The sequence below is a fragment of the Lepisosteus oculatus genome, chromosome 6 (genome assembly GCF_040954835.1).
Source record: "Lepisosteus oculatus isolate fLepOcu1 chromosome 6, fLepOcu1.hap2, whole genome shotgun sequence".
Taxonomy (NCBI): domain Eukaryota; kingdom Metazoa; phylum Chordata; class Actinopteri; order Semionotiformes; family Lepisosteidae; genus Lepisosteus; species Lepisosteus oculatus.
Window position 1 is genome coordinate 52,756,238 of NC_090701.1, and position 26,924 is coordinate 52,783,161.

A 26,924-nucleotide genomic window follows, 5' to 3' on the forward strand; every position below is an offset into this window, starting at 1 on the left:
ATAAACTGTATGTTTCATTTCCCTATTTAAAGTACTTTTTCAAAGCACAGAGTGAACTAAATAAAAACAGTTCAATACAAATCTTATCCTCCACAGCTCCAGTTCACTCTGCGGTTTTGTGCCTGGTATTTTCTCTCAGGTATTATTTTCACGCATAAATACGGATGAGAGTCTCCCTCATCACTAGAATCAAGCTGCCCCCTGCTCAAAACCCCACCTGCAAAGCACAATGTACAAAGAAGAAAAAAACAGCAAAATACTCACTCCAGATACAAGTACAGTACAAAACTATTGTTTAAAATAAACATCTGACATTTTAGTTAAGTAACCTGACCATCATCAGAGATCATTACTTTCACGCATTTCATTAAAAACCCAGACAGAGGCAAAATAAAGCTTTTTTCTCACAGGAGTAGCTCCACTGATTGCAACTCATTCAGACCATGGTAATCTGAACATGCCTATGAAAAAGTGAGTACACCAAGGGAACTTGGATAAGTGCAATCAGTCAGTTTCTATTCTAACAGTAAAACAAATACTGTAAAAAATAAAACAAGAGAGCTGACCTCAAAGATAGTGAGGTATGCAATTGTCCCATATGGGTGCAGATTTTGCAGAATGCAGTAGACCTACATAGATACAGTAATCTAATTTACAGTTTAGCCTATTGTGTACAAAACTCTAATACATAAACTGTGATCATAAAGTACATATTACATTAAGATAAGGTCCTCTGAAATCCTTTGAAAAATAAATGCATACACACACTGTATATCTCTTCGGAGCGAGATAAAATGCAAAAGACTATTCAGGGTCAGTATATCTTAACATTTCAATCAGAGAGGCTATGATTTTAAAGACAAACATCCCACTTCAGTGCTGACAATACAGTTAAGAGTGTTGAGAACGAGTGTTGTGGTGTTTGATAAAATAAGTTCATGGAACTGAGGGGGGTGCTGACAGCGGAGATCAGGAAAAAGAGAGTAATTCCAGAGGTCACAGAAGGATAGTGTTGACAGGGAGAAAAACGATGTGATCCAAACAAGAAGCTGATAAGCCTCAAATACACAGTCGAAATACATCAGCATTGTTACTGCAAACGAGATGCTTGTACCCATGATGAATCATTGCCAAGGGAACCCTAGCAGGGGGCAGTATTTAGTCTGATTGGGAAACCGCACTTCAACCCACACATATTAAGGAAGTCCTTATCTATAGGACGCACTGGTTTTTCGATGGGTCAAACACAAAAGGCAAAAGGCTTGTGTGTAGTTTTTGTAGAATGTGGACTATCAGGTGACTTTTTTTGATCAGATACCCAGCCAATCTGCAAATCTAAATGGTGATTTTTAAGGCTTGACTGTCGGGCAGTTACTTCTGTAACACAACTCAGATTCGGATCGGTGTCTGGTCCACAGAGCTCAACCCACGCAGCAGACAAGCATACTTGCTAAATGCCCCACTTGGGAGCGCCTGTAGTCTGTTCATTGTTCCACAGCCTTCTTCCAAGAGAAGGCGGCGCGTTTCCACGGTGGCTGAGCTGTAACTCAGCTGTGCCTCCAACAGCTTAGTGTCATCTCTATGGCCAAACATGGACAGACAGGTCTGGATTAGGCATGTCTGCAAGGGCAGCAGCAACTTCAAGCAAGAGAAGTTAAGACGTAGAACAAGTAACCTTCCGGACTGAAAGACAACTGATTGCTGCTGGAAGAGGTGTTAGTGGGGCCAGCAGGGGGCGCTCACCCTGCGGTCTGTGTGGGTCCTACTGCCCCAGTATAGTGACGGGGACACTATATTGTAAACGGGCACCGTCCTTCGGATGAGACAGAAAACCGAGGTCATGACTCTCTGTGGTCATTAAAAATCCCAGGGCGTTTCTTGAAAAGAGTAGGGGTGTTACCCCGGCGTCCTGGCCAAATTTCCCATTGGCCCTTACCAATCATGGCCTCCTAATAATCCCCATATATGAATTGGCTTAATTACTCTGCTTTCCTCCCCACTGATAGCTGATGTGTGGTGAGCGTTCTGGCGCACTATGGCTGCTGTCGCATCATCCAGGTGGGGCTGCACACTGGTGGTGGTGGTGGAGGGGATCCCCATTACCTGTAAAGCACTTTGAATGGAGTGTCCAGAAAAGCGCTATATAAGTGTAAGCAATTATTATTATTAATTACTTATTCTTTTGTACATCACATTACAGTAGTCTTTAAAGTGACTAGTGAGCAGGAAGGGCTGCATCATGTTGAAATTTGTGGAAACTTGAATGCAAGTTTGCAACACCAGTGGCGACTACAGTACTTTTGAAACATTCACGATTTCATGCTTAATTTGAAATTTGTCAGTAACATCAATGAATTTATTTTGTTGCTACGTTTATAAACCGGTCTGAGAAATCAGGACTGCAGTGTCCTTTTAATATCTGCTTAACCAGGAAGAAGACATACATTTAAAATGATGACACCTATTTCATTGCTAGGTTCAAATGCCAAACACATCTCAAACCTTATGCCTTACAAAATATTAAATGCAAAAAGGAAACTGGCCTTCATATTAAAAGTAGAAAATATCATCTAAAAGTAATAACGAACATTTCCAATAGGAAAACAATCATTTGTATGGTCTTGACATGTAAGTGGAGTTGATACAGTGCTCTAGGGAACTGCCAGGTAGCTATACCCAGCTGTAAATTACAAGTGAAGCCCTTCAAACTGCAGTAACTACTTAATTTGTAACTGAGGTAATCCCCTGCTCATTTCATCCCACCACCTGCAAGCTATACTTTATATAATCGGCAGTCCTAATTGCCCTTCCTCAGCTTATTACTGTAAACCGCTAGAACTGTGCTAACACTATTGTCAAGCACTTAATCACAGTCGCCAGATTTATTTTTCTTGGCACAGTCCAAGGAGTCATGGCTGCAAACCTGTGAGTGGTTAATTCACAAAATTGTCTTTTATGCCTAAAAAAGGAATTAAAACCTTTGTGAAGGAAAAAAAAAGGACTCAGAGTTCTGTTGGCATATAGATGGAAATCTTTGGAATACCATAATATTAATAGTACAATAACTATAAACATTACGTTGTTATTACATTTTAGAGACAAATCACTTGCCATCTTGTAGCACAGTTCAGAATTTGGAAATCAATATCTGTGGCTCTCTGGCTCAAGACTGATCAAGCAGTAGCCTGCTGCTGATATACAGTACAGGACAGCCTTCCTCCTCAAATCAAGTTATTGCTGCTTAAATTGCTCCTACTATAAATAAATCAAGATAGAAAAATGCACTGTGATGAGCAGTAGACAGGCTTGGATTCAAACTGTAAATATCATAGGACTGTACATATCATAAATATCATATTATCATAGGTGACCATAAGGTGCTCTTTTTTAAACCTCCTGTGCATGGCTGTCTAAATTGCAAACAGTGCCAAACTTTCATTGGAGGACGGTGTAGACAGTGTAGACAGTGGAGGGCTACTTCACACCAAAGTACCGAAGCGTGCTTGCTAACAGGGAGGATAAAAAACAACCAGTTTAACCTGCCAGTGCTGTGCCTGGTTACTTGAATCTCACAACTACGATAACGAAGAAATTGCAACACCATACTATTTATACGTGGGCACAATTTATATGTTATGTTTCTTAATGAAAACAAGTTAATAATCAATCAATTAAGAAAGTGCTGGACACTGTAACAGTTCAGTAGAGGGGATGTTGCCTCTTTGGAGATGTTAGAAATGTACTGTAATTGCAGGCTGAGTCATAGGTTATAAAAAGCTGTCATTGGGGACAACTTACCTACAACAACTCATGACAGCAGAGCATTGAATTATTTATTGTTATCGAAACTACATAGCTCATTAGTCTATGCATTTCTGTTTTTTTTATAAATCGCAAGATAGATTATGAATAGTTCTTATTAACTCAATAAAAAAAACATGAGACAAAAGAATGCGATTTTCATCAAAACTGATTGAATGATAACATTAACAGATCATGTTTAAAGATTTTCAAAGTCAATAAAGAATGTTTGGCCCTCGAAAGTTATTCATACCTTACAAAATCTAAGAAAATAAACAGTAAGCAGGGAACCAGGGAACAGTTCCATAACATATGTAACATCTTTTTCATCGACGTGCTCTAAGCTCACCTTTGTTTGAAGATATATTTTATCAGTTTCTAATTCTTACAAATATTTACAAATACAAATATATGTTCAAGAATCCACACATAAATATGTTCCTTTAAGCAAAGAGCCGCTCCACATGCATAGCCACCTTTTGAACTCTCCTATCTCTAAACGTCCAACGTACATTGTGAAACAAGCAGAGAGCCATTAATTCTGTCATCTTCTATTAAGGAACACATATATACTGTGATTCGGATGGCATGTTCTAATGCCATAAAATCCAATTTGTTTCACCTCTACCAAGTTAATGGCCTCACCTCAAAGCTGTAAGCGCCCAAGCTCTAATCTGCCTTTTTGAAGGGTTGCAGAACAACCTCTGGGAATTATTTTCTGACAGAGAAAGCAAGCAGCACTTGGTTTAGTTGGTTGTGTTTAACATTCCCTCTCTTCTTCCCAACATAGCTTGGTAATACAGACGTATAAAAGCAAACTATTTCAAGAGCAATAGCTTAATACTTATACAACAAAAATAAAAACGTGACAAAAAAGCAAACATTCATAACCCAATAAAGTAGAAGCCTTAAAGGCATTAATAATTTATCTTTCAGTAAATCTCATTTCCTGATGATGCACTTTATTCAATTTATTCTAATCAGCATGCTTTTTGAAGCATAACAATTTTTCATATTTAATTAAATTATCACACTGTTTCTACAGAAACTTAAGATTTCATATAGGAAAACTGCTATTTTAGCAGGCCTCTTAATCCATGGTAGAAAATTTCACTTTCAAATTGATTCTAATTGCAGTTGATATTTACTGAGACCTGCAATCCATCAGGAAAATTAATATTACTTAAAACCGAAATAATTGCATTAACAGCCCATAAAATAAATGTTTGATACAAATATGAGAAATATTTGAATCACTAACAAAGCCTCACTGACACTGGCACATTTTCCCACATGTTTTTTGTAAAAAAAACACTTGCACATAATTCAGATAAAACTTAACTACTATTTAGGTTGGCTAATTAGATAAAAGTTCAGAGAAAAAAACAAAACCTTCTGCTGGAAATTTCACCTACTGTAGGCTGAAACAACAGCTTGCCACACCTTTCATTATACAGGAGTTTGGGAATTGATAGCAACACTTGTTTATCATATACCTACTGTAACACAGAACATAAAACTGAATTAATAAAACTCCAATCCAAAATAAATATCTGTGAAACTGTTTCAGAGTGACAGTGAGCTCAAAGAAATCTTTACTCTGCTCGGGACACAACTTCGATGATGGACTTCCATTGCTTGGCTGAACTTTATGTTTTCAAGGAAAAAAAGGGCCAGTGTGTTTAGGTTTAGGCAGATAAATCTTCCAATATTTGAGTATTTAAAGTTCTTTGAAAAATGTGTGTATGTAAGGATTTCTAAATTTGAAACAAAGCTTATTTTTAAATATTTCCCAGTGTGATGGAGCTACGGTACATTGAGAAGACATACAACCATGTACTGTATGGCTGCTGTCCAGCAGAGCAACTGGCACATTCAGCACACTGTGAGCAGTTTGAATTCCATTAAAACTATTTTAATATGTTCTTTAGTAAGATCCGTTAATTGCATTTTCTATTTAACACAGTTTAAGAAATCTGACACACTGTATCCATATGTCTCCATAAAAACAAAAGCAACAAAGAATGAAAAAAGAAATGAAAAACCAAACAGGATGTGCACTGCTAATATATGCAACACATATACTAAAGTGAAATTATTTTCTCCCCTTTGTTTAAAATACAAATACCTTTCATTTTACTGCACCAGTTACTAAGAAAACTGCAAAGTTATTCGGCAAACTGCAGTTTATGAACAATGAATTTAAAATCCAGCAACAATGAATCCATTCAATGAGCAATGTGCCACTACTAAACTCAATTTAAAGGAAACACTACACACACTTGAGACCTGTTCCTTCTGTGCCACCAACATCACTGGTATTCAACATCACAATTAAGAACAAAGCAATAAAAAACACCAGCACTCATTCTGCTTTACTTCACTGCCCTTCACACTGGATTTCTAGGATACAAAAACAGAGCAGAAGAAGTTTATGAAAACAAGGCAAAAAAAAAAACAGTTCTGCAGTTATACTTCAATTAGGCTATACATCAGGTAAAACCTATAAATGAAACAATACGACATTCCACACACGAACATCTCCTGTAAAGAAATTTGCAGTATACTTCACATTGAACACAAGACAACACAGTAAAATAAAGGATTTCCGGCTTTGCCTACCATAAAAGAACATGGTGTGGAGACAAAGAAAAATCATATTTTGCAGTAAGAAACCTTTATGGTTCGAATTCTTCATCCCACTGCTCTGTGCATTGTACTGTTCCCCTAAAAAATAAAAATGTTTTTTTTGTCTATAACTCTTTTAGGGTCAGTGCGGTGCGTTGTTTTTTCTGACTGCTAAGTCATTGTAAATCAGCCCAGGCAATTATTCTTTGTTTTCCACCCAATATCTGAAAATGGTAGAAAAAAATAGGAAAGGAAAAAAATCCCATGGGTCAATGAAAATTACCCTTTCATTCCAGCCGCCTGTTTCAAGTCAGTCAAAACATTCCAGACTTCAAAAGGAGGCTTTTCCTACTTAGGCCATTTCAGTGTCCCTGGTCGGCTGGCCTGGGAGGGCTTGGTTATTTGGATAAATTAATTTCTGGAGTCTGCCTGGCTTGCAAAACCCCTCAGTGTCTGACAGCAAATTAGTCATATTGACGATTCACAAAATCCCCAAAAACATTGGAAATAAAACTGAAAAAAGCTTAAAAAATGAATGGAGGCGTTCTTTTTGGAAAACTCAGATTTCCTCCATCACATGGACAAGATTGGGATTTTTTTGAATATAAGTTGCATGCTAGGTACTTCACAAAAAATGCTGTTGTATTCTCCAAATAATACACATCAGGGGCTCCAGCGCACATCTGTACAGCAAACAGGAGATACCCATACATGGTCCCATTTTTGGCTTTAAGACCAACCCTTAATAAATAATTAGAGAAACAAAATCTTCTGAGACACCAGAATACACCATTTTTCAAAACTAAAGTCCTGTTCCAGAGAACTGCGTTAAACTATGAGAACAGAATTGAAATAGAATGAGTGTCAAAATATTTCTCAAACTCCTGTTCCCAATTTTGCTCGCTTGTGCAACACACTTACATAATCATTCTTTTACCCTGAATAAAACCAAAGTTAAAATACAAAAATCTGAAAATGATATAAGGAATCTGTGGTTACAAGTAAGAAAAGGCACATTAGTACTGAAAGGTCTAGATAAAACCAATTTTTCTTGCCACTGTCATACCTAAAGAGAAAACTAATTTACATCACATTTCATATAATGATGAACGAAGTGCTCTCTATGGTTTAAATGCATTTTTGAAAATGCACAAACTCTGAAAAGTACAAAACGTAAACGGGCACAATTCAGATACAGCATCCCGTTCTCTTATACAGGGCAGAACTCTGAAAGCCCCAGGATGTCAGGCAGTTAAACTCCAGAAAACAGGAGGTTCCAGCTACTCTGCAGTTCTCAATGGACGGTTTATAACTCCTTAGTGAAACCTATGCAAAAGAATAAAGATGTGAGCCAAAAGCAACAAACAAGGCTCTTCGAGCAGAACAATGGTCCGGAATACTTAGCTGGATATAAAATAAACGTTTGTCTCATGATTTTTTTTGCTGTGAGGAACTCAGCAAGTTCAACACTTTCAGGCATTTAAGTACGGCTTCACAGCTGCTTTATTTTCCTTTAAACTGGTAGTTCAGTCCAGAGAAAATGTACAACCCTAACCCTAATGCAGTTGTAGGTGTGTTAGAAATCACTTAAAAATAGTGCTGCTAAATGAATCCGTAAAGTGTACGCAATCATCAAATCATTGTGTGTGTTTATAAACAATAAAATGGTCACCAGGTTCAATATTATTCCTGGCTGTATAATGTTATCCTGGCACTGAAATTCTAAGTCCAAAGGAATATCATGGAAACAATAAAACTCTATATCAACAGGAGCATTCACTCTACAGTAACACTTGATGCATCCACCTTTGACTTCTACTACAGTGCACAGTTTTGTTTAGCTTTAGGTGAACTGTTTTTGCCACACAAACCACTTAGAAGGAACTCAAAATGGCAGCTTTCCTTACAACAACAGCTTCTCTTAGATCCTCCATCTTGCATAGTTTTCAGCAGAATGAAACTCAGGTGATTCTAGTGGCTTTTGTGATCCTGTTACTTTATAGCAGCTACGGTGACTCTGTACTGTAGCTACTGAGTAAGCTGCAGTTTTGGTTACGCCTCCAATCACAGCCAGGTCTCATTTGCCGAAGAGTGAAAGCAGGTCCACGCCATGATGGACCTGCTTTCTATGTTTGTAACTAATACTATGTTAGTAATACAAATCTTATTTACGTAATGCACTGAATTGTTGATAGTCGTCTTCATTGTGCACAGTAGGTTTCTCCTTTTTCTCCTCATGTGAGTGTCTGTCAATGCTTAGGGAACATTTCCATTTCTCAAGCACCAGGGCAAACAGTATGATGACGCAAATTAACTTAGAAGGGCTGTCTGTACAGATTTTGGAATATTGTATGCCTGTACTGCAGTTTGGTGATTTTTTGTGACTTATGCCATTGCCTAGGTTCAGTGATATGCTATTTATTCACTCATCACTAGCGTGATCTCTTATGAGCTCCAGATTTCTTAAATCTTAGGTTCATTTTACAGCAGGTTCCTGGACGACAGTCTTGTGGCTTTGTTTTTTAGAAGAACAATGCATTTTCCCGATCTTACTGATAACTTATGTGGTCCCTAGATTTTGCTTAGATTCAGTTTGCACCTCCTGTTATAACCTAATTTTTGAGCGCATTGTGGATTTAACTCTCCGAGTACATGTTAAACCTTTAAAGTGCAGTGGGATTGGCTCTCATTTAGGCTTTGTACCACAGTGAAATTAATTAGGCTGTTATCCACAGAATCTTTCTGGTGTAGTTGTACAATTTGTAGATGTACTTTTAAATACTATAAATAAATATCGATTTGTATCACCCACAGCATTACCCATGTATTATGAGTCATGTGTTTAGAAACAGCCCCACAGTTACATCAGAACAACTACTTCTGTTGTTCTAATGTTGTGCACTTATGTTCTATTTATGTTGTGTAGTCCAGACTCTTCCAGACACTCACACAACTTCAGTGGTTTTAAGGGTACACATTGTAAATTTGATGAGCGGAAAGACCACCATGTATCTGAAGGCATATAGACATATCGACATCAGCGGTCAAGGGTTTCTAACAGCAGATCGCACAAATCGCCTTCCTCTTGGATGATGTCTACAAGTCGCTGTCAGCGCAGGACAGTGATGTGATTTGCAGTCTCTCTGAAAGCCAGGCTGGCAGGTTCTGGACATTTTGTTTTTGAAGTTGTTACAGCAGGGCAGAGCAGAAAAACGAATTACAGGACCTCCTCAGAGTTGAGCTCTTCGACTGTGGGTTCGAGCCTGGGTCATTTCATTAGCCGACCAGGAGTAGATCGCCTGAGCTGCAGAACACAACAGGTTTAGTGTTACCAGGGGTACGGTGAGATTGGTGAGCCAGAGCTCTCTGGACTCCCACTGACGGTGCTGTCAGAGAAGGACGTGTCTCGTCCATCAGTGGTAAACCTCTGGGACAGGGCTGCATTACCTGCGACATGTTAAACGTCAAGCGTCAAAGGGGGGCGGATCAGAGGAGTCTACCAGCGTTTCCTCATTCTCCGCTGTGTGCCGTCACAGATTCAGGACGTTCCTAGCTACAAGCTGACTCACGAAAAAGACCACAGCTGACTGTTCCAAACTGGATGGGTGTAATACAAACAACTGGCGATTTTGAAAATTAAAAAAGGAACAGAAACCGCTCTGTTACGATAGCTTGGCCCCATGTTAATTAGCAGGATTTAATGGATTAACAGGTTGGTAGCCAATTTAAACTTCCACACAATCAAATTTAGATTCATTTGTGCAATCGCCAACAGATTTTGAGAGCTCCACTGTGCTCCTCCAATATAATGGCCTGCTTTATTCTCAAGGGCAACCAAACTCCTCCAGTTCTAACTACCTCACAGTTCTGTACATGTGTGCCCCATTCTTGGACTGAAACGTATTGATTTACTGCTGCCGAAAAGAAAACCTGCTTCGCTAAACAGGGATCGCAACAGGTAATATACAGACATCATCCGACAATTACAGAAAGAAACAGGACCCTCAATTCACTTACAGTGCCGTTTGATATTACAGGCATCCCCCCATTTACGGACAACATATTTACAAATTTAAAACTGACACCAGAAGAAGGCTCCTCAGCACAAAGGTTGTCTCTTTTCTTTTCTGGATGGAATAAATATTTACCTGTTGCTTATTGAAAAATGTATATTTATTTAATGAAATACAAACACACTGTTTTGCTGTAATACTTCATTGTGTAGCACAGGTCCAAGCATCCTAGACCTAGATCATCCTCTATGTTAGTATTATAATCCTTATTTGCACTGAATGCACTTAATGCACTGAATTATTTTTACAATAATATTTTATTAAAGCAAACTGTTACCATACATGTACTGTTTGTTTCGTAGGTTTTGTTTAATACTTAAATACCCTAACTACTGAAGAACATAAACATTTGTAAGAAGTGGAAAGTAGTCTGTTAGGTCAAGTAGGGTTTAAAGGTAAGTAATTAACATAAAAAGTAACACTGTTGTCACTGTAAAGCTTTTTTACTACACAAAACTACATTTGAAAATCACTGTGTGATTTTTCTTATGGAAATTAGTTTTCGATCTACACGTTTTCCCCCTACAAACAGTTTTCATGGACTAATCGTACATTCGTAAATTCAGGAATGCCTGTAATTAAAAATGTGTTGATTTGCCTTGAAAGCACATGGATGTTTTAGCTGTTTCTCGAAAGAAGCTGGGGCATCAGCTTCGATAATGCGGCAGAGCACCTTGTTCCAAACCCCCACAAGTCTCTCTGTAACAAAAATCAATGTATCTGTATGTACAAATCTCAATGAGTATTGTGCTCACTGACTTTAACTCCTGATAAATAACTATTGAAATGATGATAATAGGTTCGGTAAACTGTTTTTCCAAACAAATACCACAAACAACCCTCAAAATGTTTTTATTTATAAATTTGGAATAGCTAATTATTTTGCTAATAATTCCCTACCCTATTGGGAATAGGATGTTATTTATGTCAATTTTGTTTTTCACATCTTGGCCTATAGCTATGAACCCTGTATCAGCATATACTGTACCGACTGCACAGGCACACAATTCACCTATTTTCAAGCCACTGGCCTCTTCACACATCACAGGCAACACAGCCCCATACTGGGGGTTCAGAGCCAACTGGAGGAGATGAGCGTCTCTCACCCGAGCACATTACAAGCCTTCAAGCATCCACAAGGCCGTGGGGGTCATTCCCCCCTGACAGCTGACAGCACTCTGGCTGACTAATCTGACTAATCCTACATTCGGTTGTGCTGCATTTTGGGAATCCTGGCCACAGCTGGAGAGCGTGACATGACCCAAGGTCGAACCTGTGGTAATAAAGCCTTTTTAAAGTATGTGAATCTCGAAGATAAAGCAAGATAAAAAAAAATTGCTTTCAATAAGACGCCTCTGTCAAAAAAATTAATTTACTGAAAGGTTATGTTAGGAATGAATTCCTGCCAATCACAATGTGAAGCTGAACATGAACTTAAGTTATAATTTTCCTTTGCTTCCAAATCCCATTTAGATTAATTTAGATTACATTAATTAGAGACATACTTATAAAAGTGGGGTATTTATACGGCAATACTGTACATTTGCGCTGGGAAATAATAACGCAACAGAAACTACTATCATACCAATAAAGAATTAGTTTCTAATCTGTTGCCACAGGCTGTGTCAGGCAGTGAATCTTCATTGAATTTGAATGCTCAGCTCTTGCTGTATCTCAAGAGGGATTCATCTACAGCAGGAGTGTGCAATTATGGGCCCAGAGGACCACAGTGTCTGCCGGTTTTCATTCCAATTCAGCTGTTAATGAGCTAAACCAGCTGGTTATCGGCTCAACTGGACAATTACTAGCTCTTTCAAGTTCTTCGGGTGCTGCCACTTTTAGAGGCTTCAGATACAGTAGATACTGTACCCCTCATCTACAGCATAATCCGCCTTGACTGTCGTATGGTCATAATGCGTATGAAGTCACTAATGATACTTATGAGGGAATAAATTAGTGCCTCTCAGTGAGGTTTATAAACTGGTTGAGAATCATGGAAAAGACATTAGCACTGTTCAGTCCTTTGCCATGACTTGCTTTGTCATTTAATAGGAGGGCTTTAAATTTATAATAGGGAGCACACTAGCAGAGCACACCTATGAGGGCCTCTTCCCATGGAAGATAACTTAGAGGCAGGCCAATGTTGGGCTGCTACCCAAGCCGCCGCAGTTACCTTTGACCTTAGGTTTGTCATGAGTGCTGTCCAGCATATACTGTAGAACAGAATGATGAACATGAGCCGATGAAAGTCTTACACCCACTACCTCCTTTGCAACAGTTCTTTCATTAGGTTCTCTTGTTACGCTACTTATTAAATTGTAAATAAGCTCTCTGTTGTTTCACTTATTTTCCTAGGGTAGCCCTTAATACAGAGTGCTTCTAACTTGCCTTGGCCTCCTGTGGATTTCAGAATATAATTCAAAAGAAACAATTCAAAATTGCAGCTCAGCTTAAGGGACTTGAACAGTTTGCCTCTTGACTACATCAATGAAGTGTTAACTCCCTAAAGACCTCCATGCTATTTTTCGATCTTTGGACTCTGGACTTCTTTCAGTTCACAAAATGAGACTCTAAACACCGGGAAGCCAGTGCTTTTTGGTCTGTAGCTATTAAGAACTTTATTTGGAACTTTCCAATCCTGTTTCAAAACTCACTTCTATACTCTAGCTTTTAATTCTGTTTAATTTATTGTATTTCTTTGTGTATACATCTCTTTTAAGTTTTACGTTCACTAGATAAAGTAATAATGTTATTACCAGAACTTAAAACTTTGGCAAAATGCTTAATTGTAATGAGACTGTAATTTTCAATGAAATGGTCATGACAGAGCGTAAAAAAATACATTCTTGAAAGACTGTTATGCTGAGACACTATACAGAACAGATGATGGGGATGATTTTCATTATTAATGCTTTCTTGGAAAGCTGACGAAAAATTCTTTTTGTGTTGCATGTTGGAAATATTCTACCTAGCCATGCAAAACCCAAAACGCACACTCTCATGGAAACCACTCTCCAAAAAACTTTCCATAAAGATTATTGTTGGCAGATAATACATTACTCCAGGGAATCTAAAATACTGTAATCTTTCTTTTTGCAACACAATGATGGAAAATACCATGTTAAATAAAGTAATTAATGTAATCAGCATTTTGGGGGCCATTTAATTTTCTTTACATACAGTATCTTAGCTTACACATCTGTAACATACACTGTTACAGCCTTTGTGTTCCATGGGAGTGGATGTTGTTCTATCTGCAAAGGTTGTTTGTCATTCTAACTCATTAACTCAGCACAAGCGCAGAAATAAAACAGCTTCCAAACACAACTGCACAAGGAGAAAGCTTGGGGAAGCAAATGAACATTTCACAGCCCATGAAACACCTGTTGCACAAGCATGTGCACAAAACATACCCTCCCACACCTCTCTCCTCATGTTCAGCTTTGACTTTTCCCTTAATTAACCATCTTGCTTCCTGCATCAACTTGCTTTGAATCAACAACAAGCTATGAAAAAGAACCTTCCAACATATCGTCATTATAAAAATTAGAACAACACAGAATGTGATCCTTTTAAGAATAAGTGTTGTCAGATTGTTTCATTCATTATCTACCTTGCTTTATTTGCTGATTCAACAAATCTAAAAACACATTTTCCATCTTTAATAAACTATAAAATGCAACATGGTTTTAACTATGCTTCTGAAGTAAACTGCTACAGAATATGTGATCAGTGTACAGTAATTCCCTGGAGACCTAACCTGTCACCATTGCCTTTTGCCTATGTTCCAGATGATAATGCAATGGCACATGTTTCATATTCGTCCAAAGATTACTGCTACTGCTGCTATTTGCATTATGTGACATTTTCTATTTAAAACCTTTCATGATGATAGCTGTATCCAACTTGCAAAGAGTGGATAAATTGTCTTTAAAAGTCACCTCTTAAGCCTAAAGTCTAAAGCATTAATGTGATTAAAAAGTGTATCATCAATGTGAGATGCATTGTCTACCTGACAAATATATCCTATAGGATAAATAAAAATAAAGACCTGAATTTCAGTTTTGGAAAAATGTTTTAGAAGAGCAACACAATCAATGTAGTGTAGCTCAGACTAAATATACAGAATGGAAAACAATGAGCAAAGCAGAAAAGCTTAAAATATTCCGAACATCTGAGCTGTGTTTTACTTCAACCAGTCTTTATGTTTAAATATAAAAGAGCAAAGTTAATCTTAGCCACACTTTATTGCAGTTATGACTGCAATAATGTTCTACTTATCCCTTAATTCATATCCCAGATTTGTCATCCTCTGACTTTTGCTATCCACACAGATTCCAAATAGATTCATTCTGTCCTCTGACTTACTCTTCAGACACAGCTCCAGAATGTCAATTACAAGAATAAATTATCAAGAACAATTTGTATGAGCTCATCCTTATAAAAATATACTTCAAAAGTAAGAGATTTATACACTAATGAATATTGATAATAAAAGTGTCATTTGTAATGTTTACCATTTGTGGGATTCACATGTGTTTCCCAGGTCTTAGTAATCCACAGCATGTTTTCTATATGACTTTCATAAAGCGGGCTTGAGCTGTTGAGGTTCAATAGGATAATTAAAAGCTATTAATGTACAGTTAATCTTTTCCTACAATTTCACAAAGCTTTGCTGCTGGCTTCTGTTAAATACTTCCATTGATCTTTTGTCAAAAGCACACATACTTTATGCATAAAACATCCCAGCTTTTATCTTCTGAGATTAAATCAAAAGACAACAATTCAATCTTTATTTTATGCTAAAATATAAAAATAATTAAATACATTTTCCTTTTCCTTAATGGAAATCTTAATCTTAATCATTTGATTAGCTGGTTTTTAATTAAACGGAATAGGCAAATGAAAACATCAAAACATACTTGCAATGCACAGTTTCCACTGATTGCTTAGCATTCCAAAATAAGTACGCCTCATTAAGTAAGCCTCTTCAATTGATTTTGTACTGAAATCAGTTATGGTAACAGAATAAAGAGTGGATCTACAATGAAAATGACACATCTCAAATTCATAGATTTTGTAGAAAAAGGAAAATGTACCTTTAATACTGTTAGGTAACAGATAATACAGTATTATACTGACATTGTGATTGGTTATCAGGCAACCAATCAGAAAGAGCCATATTACTCAAGGCCCACATACTGTAAGTACAAACAGTGATACCAATATAGCGTTTTATATATAATATTACCACTATAGTTTTTTATGATACACTAAAGTGTTTTATGTATGTGGTGAATACTATGGCTACTGGAAAGAACATTTCCTATAACAAAGAGCACACCGCTTTGACATTTTAACTAAAGAGGGCTACTCTATTGAAAGATTACTACCCACGTTCACATTTCTCCCCTTGCTTTATATAAACCTCACAGGGGCTTTTGTGAAACTGGAACTGAGAACAGACGTGATTGAGGAAAAAAACTCAAACTGTCCAAAAGTTATGTCAAGTTCCACAGAGAAAATTCTGCTCATGGTGCATGACAGGTGATGAACCAGTGGCGATCTTGAGGATAACCTTGCAGCAAATACTTGCGTTAAACACTGGCTTAAGAACAGGAAAATACACATGATCACAAAATGATCTCAATGAGTGTGTGGCCACTGTACGTTAATCAAAATTAAAATTACGATAATTCAAAAACAGCAATATTATAGAGAACTCTAAAGTCTAAAATCAATATATCAAAAAATTATTAATTTGATAATAGACTTAATTCTGAGATTACTTTCATTTAGGTTTATTGGCTTTCATGATTGGCATACAGAATGATTTTCCATGCAGGGGTACCTTTCCCAATACTTACAAGATGTGATGTAATTTTATAAAGGTAACAAATCTCATTTTATCTTCATCAAGCAACAATTTATGAGAGGAAAGATTATTTTAAAACTGTTTATTTCTCCAAATCCTAATTAATCTACACCGACCCGTGCATTTTTTTGGAAAGATTTTGTCTGTATGACAACACAGCATAAAGTCTGTCACTAAACAATCTCTGGCTTGTTTAGAACTGATTCCACACGTGGGGCCTGAATGGATGGATGTTAAAGTCATTTTGAGGTCTTATCTACGTTTACTCCAGTGTTTCTTGTCACTGGTTTTAAAGACTGTTGTATGCATTTGGGTCTGAAAAACTAACGCACATCTCCTACACACTTTTTATTTATTTATCCATTTGTTGAAGAGTAGACTTTTAATGTACAGTATGAACATTTCACAGTAAAACACACAATGCAAATATACTGATGGAAAAAAAGAAACCCAACATTTTCTGGAATGAGAATACTATAGTTATAGCTTATGTACTTCCACAAAAAGTTGTCAATTTGTCTGACCAGCAATCCAGCTTAAAGTGAAGTGAGGCATTGCAACTTGCCAATCACACGAAAGCTTGTGAGGTGCACTTTTACCCAACAAAGTCCAGGTGGAACAATGCCTGAGCAGGTCACCTTTAAAAAGGCCTTAATTCAAAACGTAAGTTACTGCAAGAAAAAGGCCACACTTAGTCAGTTTTCTGTGCATTCCATAATGTCACCAGAAGCAAGGGAGAGGGCCATTGGCATGCTGCAGGCAGGCTTGTCATGTGCCAGCGTTGCCAGACACGACACTATGGAGTGAGCTGCTCCACTGTGTCCCAACTACAGAGAAGGTTTCAGCAGACCGACAGGACAGATGACCGTCCCAGATCTGGTCGCCCTCGAGTGACCACACCAGAGCAGGACCAACGCATCAGACTGGTCCATCTGAGAGATCGTTTCAGATCTGCCACCCGTACTGCTGCTGAAACTGCTGGAGTACACAATGCCCGCATCAGTGACAGGACAGTGAGCCTCCATGCTGCTGGCCTTAGAGCAAGGCGACCTGTCAGAGGCCCTCTGCTCACAGCTCCTAGACGTCACACCCAACTGGCTTGGGCCAGACAGAGGCTGCGATGGACTCGTCAGCATTGGCATTAGGTCCTCTTCATGGATGAGTCACTCTTCAGCCTGTTCCACGCAGACGGGAGGGCCACAGTGTGGAGGAGGAGGTGATGCGTTTCTGTTTTCCATCAGTATATACAGTATATACTTTAAAGAGCATTTTCTTACAGATTTAAAAAAACAGACACCGTAGTCTTTATTTAGACATACAGTACAGTAAATCATCCCACTGCATCTTCTCGTCTTCCTTCCCCCATTCCAATCGCGACTTCTTTCATCACATAAGTGAAATAATAATGTTACTTATTCTAAACCTCTCAAAGTCAGACAATCCTTGACAACAGAAAGGACTGTCTGGTAACAGCACTACTTTCTGCAGTTACCCTTCTATGGCTTTTAAGTGATCAGAAAATAACAAATAACACGAGAAGGCTTGCAAAGGACAGGAGGGCCATTCAGAACATTTACTGTAGCTCTTTGGTCTCTCTTGTCCACTGTTTGGTAACTCTTTGTAGCTAATTGCCCGTGGAATCTCAGTCAGCTGTCTCTTTCAGGGGAAGGATCTTCCCACTTTGAACCGAAGAGATGACTCACACCAGACATCTCTGAGACATCAAACCATGCACTTCTATTTTTCCAGCTCTCAACAGGAGAGGAACTGAACACAGACGCAGACATGAAACAAGAACACCTGCCCCAGCAAATCATGCATGCGTTAGTAAACAAAGCAGGGACTGTCTAGGGCCCGCTTCGCAAAGTGAGCATTCTTCAGAAAAAAAGGACAAATCGGTCACCTGCAAGAGTAACAAGCCTTGGCTATCCTAGAAAAATAAACTCCATTGGAACAGATACATACTGTAGCATATGCAATAACACAATCAAACCCCCAAAAGGATGGGATTGTAATGCAGAAAGAGCATTTATTGAAATGTTTGGCTTTAAGCCGCTTAGTTTGGGGGACCGCCATATGGATGAGACCTTGTAGCAAACGGCTGCTACACTGGAGTGACACTGAGGATACAGAGGAGTATTGACACGATGAGATGATGGCCAGAAGGCCCACATTTATGCCATAGACAGCCAGTGATTAGTGAGAAATTTGGGTATGTTCTTTTCCCAGACTTTCCTTAAGAACTTTTAAACATACATATGTTACAGATAGCCTTTTGCCATTATCTAATTACACTGGCAGAAATCCTTGTTTATGTTTGATGTCACATCTCACAACAAATAAGAGTAACGGGTGGAGTAACATACAAGCTGATTCACTCATATTTTCAGAACAGCACTTGCTTAACAGATGTTGGTGAATAACCTAACAAGACAACAAATAGAGTCAGTATGCTGATAAAGTGTACCGTTCAGATAACATGAATTTAAGAATTTAATTTACTTAACAAATCATCCGTTCCAGCAAAATCCAAAGAAATATGTCACCAACACAGAAAATCAGATATCGGTTCTGCACATTTTTCCATTCGAATAGAGACTGACACTTTTGCTCAGCATATCTCAATATTTTCCACTTAGGGAAAAAGTCCTCAACATATAAAACTGTATGACTCTCATCAACTGTACAGTGAGAAGCTCGCTTTGGTCGACTGTTTTTGTTGGGGCCTCACAACAGAAGTAAACTGCACTAGCTTACAATATATTGTACGGTGTGAGAGCACAACCCCGGTGGGGACCACATTTTCCAGATTCAGCTTGGGGAATGAGCTGCTGCTCGGTCACCTGACCAATTGGCTTCCTCCAACTGTTTTAAAAGAACAGGAAGAGGAAGGTTCCAGTGTCAGTCTGTGGGAGTGGATGTCTGCTCTTGGAGGGGCTAAGGGGAAGAACCCCTGTACAGTATGCACCACTCTGCAGGGGGAGAAGTCCGGACTGGTGACCGAAGACAGGAATCTATGAGTTTTGAACTTCCAGAAGTTGCGTCTTAGAGGGTCTTGGAGTAACTTTATTGTTTGTATGGGGGTCGGGAAGCTGCTGAGTTGCTTGGCTGTGTTAGTTAGTAACATCAAGAAGATGGACGAAGTTTAGTCATTGGGTCAAAGAGGTTTCCCCTCACTGTACAATAAACGCACTAGGCATAGACTTACGTGTCTGTGTGTCTGTCAGCCCAGAAACTCCTATTTTAAAGATCTCGTTACTATGCGCCCAAGGTTGTGTCAACATGGCAAAATCATTTCTGTTCAGTAAGCCTGCATGGCTAAACTAGTGAACTTAAATCAGAATGGGGAGGGCCCAGAGGACATTAGTGTGATGGAGTCGTTAGGGGTTCTGGACTCACACCTGCATGTGTGTGGGCTGTAGGCTTGAAGCACAGGAAGAGTGCTGCTGTATCGCTGAACAAGTTTTTTCTCTTAGCGCTTAGCTTAACCCAAGCTAAGATATAGCTTTGATAATCTTCCAGCTTTTTAAAAGGTGTTCAGCTGAGAATTGCTTTGGAAAAGTGTGGTAGTTAATTCATAATAAGGCAAAATATTGTCTTCTGTCAGCATAAGAATCTCATCACGGCAGAACAATGGTGCATCTCGGCAAAGCAAAATCCATTCAGAGCAGATTAACACGATAAACATAAAATCAACAGAAAGAAACACAACACTAATGCACTGATGAAATCATTTTTTTATTGTAAAAACAGTATTTATTCTAATATGACTTTATACGGTATACTGTACAGTACTTTTACCGAAATGAGCTAAAAGGTTTAAAGGGGCAGTCTTTCAACAGATTCAAGCAACACTTCTAACTGGGCCACTGTAATACATTTGCAGCTTTACTACTGGGACATTCTCTCTCTTTTTCTATTCCAGACACTTGGAAATGGCTTTTGCAGGACAGCAACTTTCCTAAAAACCATGTTAAGTGTAACTGCTTTGGTGTGTTGAATTTTGGTCTGTCTTACGACACTGGAAAATATATTGTTCTCATTGACAACATCTACAAAGACTGCAAGCCTTGGAGACGTTTTCCAAAGTGCAGTGAGTGGGCTGGGTGTTCAACACACTTGGGATCTCTCTGCCCAGAACCACATGAAACCTGGCATCGCCAAAGTAAGCACTAATGACATGACTCCACACACGCACATTTAAATATTTATGACACTGCATAATAACAGCACAGTGTAACTGTATAGCTTTTCCTTTTGTGAATTATACAGTACAGCATGTACACCACTGTAGTTCAATATCCGAGAAGTATTTTTCTTTCTGGGATGTCAAAGAGGAATAACGGTGAGTTAACATCCAACTTAATTCCATTTCAAAGGATGGTGCTATTTCTTGTCATTCTATTAGGCTAGATTTGACATGTTTTTCTAAAATAAGGAAAATTGAAATTTGTTAAAAGAACGTCAATGTCAATTCAATGTCTTAGCAAGTCACCCCACACCAGTAGAAAAGCAGTTATTAATAATAATACTAAGAGAAGGATAGATCTTACCAACGACATCGTCAGGGTAATAAGTGTGACTGAAAACTTTGCACAGTATTATACCTTAAGTGTCACTCGTTTATTTTCTTTGCGTATATATTTCTTAGTGCTGGGAGATTCCCAGCAGAAAAAAGGCTGGCAGTTTTAAGGATAATGAGTCACTTTCTGACAGTACCGGAGACAATTAAATGCTTACAGAACAAGCAGACCATCTGACCAAGAATGAGTTTACGTAACATGCGTTGCAGATGCCCTGCTGCAACTGTGACCAGTGCACACTGGTGCCACTGGTAAAATACTGAAAAGAACGGTTATCAACAGAAGCACAGAAGCACAGGATCAGCCACGAAAAGAACGACCTTGTACACAAGCGCACAAACAGATTTCTGAAGTGTTCACATGCTGCACGAAGTCATTTTTCAGACCGCAGTATCAGGTTCGTCGATTGTCACTAATGAATCTACCCTATCACACCCCAGAAATCTGACCTAATGTTAGTTGGTTTCCATGTACCGGGTCAACAGGATGTCACAAACGTGGTCTATCAGTGAGACGTCTGCCAACATGATTGAAAAGAAAGGGCATAAAGTGTCTCAGTATTACACAACCCTGCTGAGCTACCCCACCTGCTGTATCAATAAACAGAACACAGTGCAGAATATTGCATTGCCTTATAATGTCCTCCCACATCACATCACACTCTGGCATGAATAACATGAAACTGGACCATGAGGTCCTTCCAGAGGTTTGCGTTTGGCCACTGGACCACAGTCCTTTGCTGGAGTCATCTGTGCCAGTCTCACTGTCCAACCAAGTGCCACGGCGCTCGTGGGCAGCACTGCGGACAGCCAGTGGCTCTCAGATCTGTGGGGATGGTTTCTCAAGCTTGGTGCTGAGAAGCTGACCTGTGAGGAAGTGGCACGATAAAGAGGGGCCACTCTTTGGCTGTGAATCTCAATGGCACAAACCAGTGCAGGACTCTGCCAGGGCAGTGTCACCAGTGCGCATGGCCAGGCACTCAGCTGTGATGGGCTGGGGATGGGGGATCTAGGATCCTGGGTTTTTTTCCACTGCAAAACTATTGGGGGCATGGTAGTGAGGCAGAGCACAATCTATCAGGCGGAAACATAAGATACAGCCCTGGAGAATATAATATAAGGGCAATTTTTCCACTGTTCAGGAAGTAACCTTGACTGAGTTTACACACAAATTTCCAGTTGTGCTGCTGTATGCCCTTGGATGATTCCACTCTACAGCATTCCGATAGCACCCCTCTACGGTTTGTTTAAGCGCTACATGGTTGTCATGGCACAAGTCAGTCGCTGGATGAATTATGCTGTACCTGTTCTTTCATATTCACTGGTGCTCTTTCGATACAGGCTGCCCGCCATGAAACCACGGTATGGAAACACCAGAATGCCCCTGGCAGGGCAGCCAGAAAGCCCGTCGCTTAAAATGCAAGGCAAACGCTTTTTCACGCTGACGCAGATCCTGGGTGGAAGTCTCTTTCCATCCCACAATCATCTCTCCGTAGAATCCGTGTGTCATTCTGAAAACCTGTTTTGAAATCAGATATCCCCTAATTTTTAGGATCAGTACGTTATCGGGCAGCGGCACTGTTTAGTTTATTGCATGAGTGCACTATTATGCAGGGTATTTTATTTTAAATACGATTCGTTTCCTCCCTTGCAGCTACAGTACCTGACTCTTTCTCTACACTGTGCAGCTGAGAATCAGGAAAACCCTTCCACTGCAAAGGCAAGGTTGCTTAAGCCTCTGCTGTTGACAGCCAGATGTAATATAAATATACATGGAACTACACTAAACAAATGTGCAAGTCTCTGATGTGAAAGTGCAGCTCCTCTTTAACACAGTTCTGATTTCATTTACTTACAAATCGCTCTTTCAAGCCGTGCAGATCTTTCCAGAGAAGATTCCTTTCATGTCCTCTGCGCTTCAATCCATTCTGACACACCTGCGCCTGTAGAAAAAAAAGAAAACACAGCCACGCTGTTGTGCTGATTTGCTTCACAGGGTATCTGCTGTCACTGCTTCGTTTCCTTTAGCCTTTCTTGTATAAACATGCTTATTCAGACAACAAATTGTTTTAAGCTAAACCGCACTTAATTAATCCAAAATCTGAATAAAATTTGCTCAAACTGAGGTGTCAGGTAAGCCCAAGGGTTAATGAACAGTTCAGTAATCTTTTTTGTTTGTAATTGTGTTTTTACAAAGGCCCAAGCAGACATTAATAAACTTCATTTTCTGAGAAACCAGGTGCCAATCTTGATACCCATACTGTGCATGTTGTCAGAAAAGGACAAAAATCAGCAGGAATTGTTTTTCCATTCCACAGTACCCTGCCAATACAACAGTACAAAAGAAGAACAAATTCGACATGGTATCCGTCAATGTCAATGGTGCTGTAATGCTAAGAGGAAATAATAACAAAGCAATATGGTTTCAGATTGAGTCTGGATAAAGGGGAAAATCCACCAAATGCTCACAGTGTAGCCCTGAGGCTAAGGATGTTGTTACACCAGGGTCATAAGTAAGATTGGGTTAAAATTCTGCAGTCACGATTTCACCCAGCACATCAGCCCATTTAGTTCTTGTGTCTTTAATGTCTTAATGCTTTAATGTTTTAGCACTGTTGCTGCTGCAGGAACAATACAGCTTTTTAAAACACCTTTAAACCCATAAACGAAGGCATAATCTAATCTGATGCAACACATTCTGTTTGATAGTTTGGAGCAAAAAAAAACAACAGCTTGCTAGACAGTATATAATAGAGCACACTCAGACTGCAGTCATTCATCATCTAATATCTGTGCACACAAAGCAAATCTTTCACAGTTCTGTTATGTTTCGTCTGTTTAAACAACACTATCACAAAAAACAGGAAGAGAACGGTTGGCGCTCTTTTTTAGCAACCTTGACGTCTCCTTTGAAACTCAAAACAAAACAAAGAATAGTCACAAACATCATCACAATCATTAATATTACTAGTTGCAGAATATGCCAGTGAGAACTTTGAAAATAAAAGAGGCCAAGCTTGGAGGCCTCACAGATCCTCATTAACGATGGAATAAATATAAATGGAAAAGTCTGAAATTAGTTCAAAACATTGCTTTGTGTTTCACACACAGGATAGACCTGCATAGTTACAGTACAGTATACCGTATGCTGGTCTGGGTCTGAGAGTGCATACGTAGGTATAAACTCTTACTGTGAACACTGCTAAATGTTAATGTAATTAATGTATTGCTTATCGCTGGAAAAACAAGACATTAGAGTTACTAAAGGTAGACAGCAAAGCTTGTGAGCTCTACCATTTGAGGAATGATTCAATAAACTAACCATTAAGTCAGCATTAACTGATAAACTGTGATTACCAGTTTTGAGTACATGCTACATACTGTTTTTACATATGTATTTTATCATCAAAATAAACAATGTAAATTAATAACACATCTATTAATATCACTAAAATAATAGTAAGCATTCCCATATTTGTGGCATTTACTTAATGGTAAAAATATCAAATGATTACGCCTTTAACATTTGGTATTATCAACACTTTAGTGAATATAGTAAAACTAAAAAATAGTATTATTCGCAGCCTGTAAAACAAAGGGCTAGGTTTGGTTTGACAGATGTTAATGCATAGCTTTCCCTATAACTGCAAAGGTTTCCACTATTTTCTCCTATTTTACTCATTCCTCTTAACTGTATTAAGGGAATGGCATAATAAACGGTTTATGGTAAAATAAAGATACTATTATTATTATTATTATTATTATTATTATTATTATTATTATTATTTAAACATTCATAAGGAAAATGCCACAAAACAAGAGTTTATTTTTATTTATACCACAGTATTTTCTCACGATCAAAGAAGTTCATTTGAATCATTTTCGAAGACTTCTACATTCAGTAAGCATGAGGTTAAGATGAAAATCTGAAAAGTCGGCTTAATCTTTGTAGGTACTGTACTGTATATTGGGTGCTTTTTTATTTATTTTATTTGGGGGGGAAGAAATGTTTAAAAATGTTTACGGCCTAATATATTAAATATCATCCAAAAGTATTACATTAAAGGGGTTAATGGTTATACATGCCACTCACAAGGAGAAACACAAAACCCTTCACCAGAGAACTATCTGAAATTAATACAAACAACACAGAGCTTCTGTCTAGGAGCTATAAGGTGTCCGTGGCTGAACAAAGGTGAAGTGTCGCTTGTTCTGGATACTGATTGGACTCACAAGAGGCACGCTGATGAATCCAGTCGCTCAGATGCTGCAGTGAAAATTAATTTATCTTAAAGCGCTACACACGGATAAATAATCAGAAGACCTCTAGGTGGAATAAAACTCAATGAAACACTACAGAGTGACTTACTTGTTCACCTCGGTGTATTTTAATTTACGGATCGTGTTTTTTTTGCATTTTAACGGATATGAACTGCGTTTTGCAATAACAAAAAAGGACAATTCAATCATGTTTATGTGATATAGCGCGACTACAGCCTAACTTCTTTAATAATCCCTTAAGTGATCTCTTGTACAAAACAGACTTTTTTCCCTCATGATAACTAAGGCACTGTATTGGTTGTAACTGATGTGATCGCAGCTTGCCTCACCTGTAGGTTGTTTTAATGTTCACACACACGTTTACACACCATTACAAGTTATTCCAAACAGCCTTTAACTTAAAAACAAATATGGCTCGAGGAAATGAAATTCCGGCTTTACTGTATGTCGAGACACGGTGTTGTAACTTTCTGAGCAAAAACAAAAAAATGCAACATGTACAGAATTCCCTCCAACTAACAGCTACAAAGTGAATCCTAAATGAAAGTCAAGAATGCCCGTAAACCAAGAAAGACAAATTACGGAGTTATTACCATGTCTCCGCCCCTGATCGCGCAGCGAGCAAGCACCGTGACATCCGTAAATATCCCCATGTGAGTGAAGCCCAAACTCCCAGAAAATCTGTTTAGATGTGTCTTCGTGGCACCTTTTTCCGTTCGGAACTACAATAAAATGATGTTTTTTTGGAGAGGTGGTGGGGGGGGGAGGCTACGGCTGAATATTGAAACATTGCACGGGCTCCACAAACTGGATACCTAGTTACCCACAAAGAGGTTTCCCCGGTGAGCCTGTCAGGAGAGTGACTGAGCAGGAAGAGGCGACAGATTTAATTTCACAACAGTCTATAATATTACAGCCGCGAAACGGTCAGGAAAAAGCCGAGTCCGTGCGCGGCGCCTCTTGCACGGCAGACGGGTCGTGAGCAGTGCATGAGCTGGATTTCTCCAACAAAAGATGATATATATACTTACTTTTAGTCGCTGTTCATTCCAGTCCGGCGTCAGCTAAGTTCAACAAGAACTTCCCAGTTGATATGCGCGAAGCACGACTCACTTTTTGGCTTTTTTAAAAAGAAAGAACAAATAGCAGCCCGAAAGGTTCCGCGACTCCAGAAGGCGAAGCGGTGGAGCGGGTCAGGCGCGCGCCGCACAGTACCTCAGAACTTTCCGCATGCGCGCGACTGGCTTCCCTGTGCGTTTCTTAATAATTAAAGCGTTTCAGGGGAAGATACTGTAGCAGTTTTGTTGTTGTTGTTGTTGTTGTTACCGACATTACATATCTTAAAATATTCCCCGTAGTGTAAAAAAAAAAACCCAGAACAACACAGAGTCGACCCTCCATTTCCACATGATTTCCAATATTCCAGCTGGGCAAGAAACAAAAACTTGAAATGCAAACTATGCAAATATGTTTGGAATTCATGTCATCAGCGGAACGAGGTTAAAACTGAAATCCTAACAAAGTAAAACCATACATTGAACTCTTCGAAAATAGGTTTCTTTAAAGAGAACTGTTTTGTATTTCCACGCCGCGGGCTGCGTTCAGAATAATTTAAACAATTATCAGGCTCTTCGGACTACCACTTACTGCAGGTTTTTCAAACTGGTATGTTTTGTCAAGTTCG

The 26,924-nt window shown here is 38.8% G+C and overlaps 1 protein-coding gene across 5 annotated transcripts in view; it reads right to left on the reverse strand.

Annotated features, from left to right (window-relative positions):
• Nucleotides 1-26,504, reverse strand: part of eya1 (EYA transcriptional coactivator and phosphatase 1) — a 116,838-nt gene extending 90,334 nt beyond the window's left edge. The window contains exons 1-2 of one of the 5 annotated variants that reach the window (XM_015353774.2): nucleotides 26,272-26,504; nucleotides 22,816-22,902 (exon numbers count right to left, since the gene is read on the reverse strand). The gene's annotated coding sequence lies outside the window, so the exon portion shown is untranslated. Of the gene's footprint in view, nucleotides 1-22,815; nucleotides 22,903-25,833; nucleotides 25,938-26,271 lie in introns of those variants that run through there. The other 4 variants (XM_015353781.2, XM_015353783.2, XM_015353785.2 and 1 more) reach the window with 4 other exon arrangements.
• Between the last annotated feature and the right edge of the window lie 420 nt (nucleotides 26,505-26,924).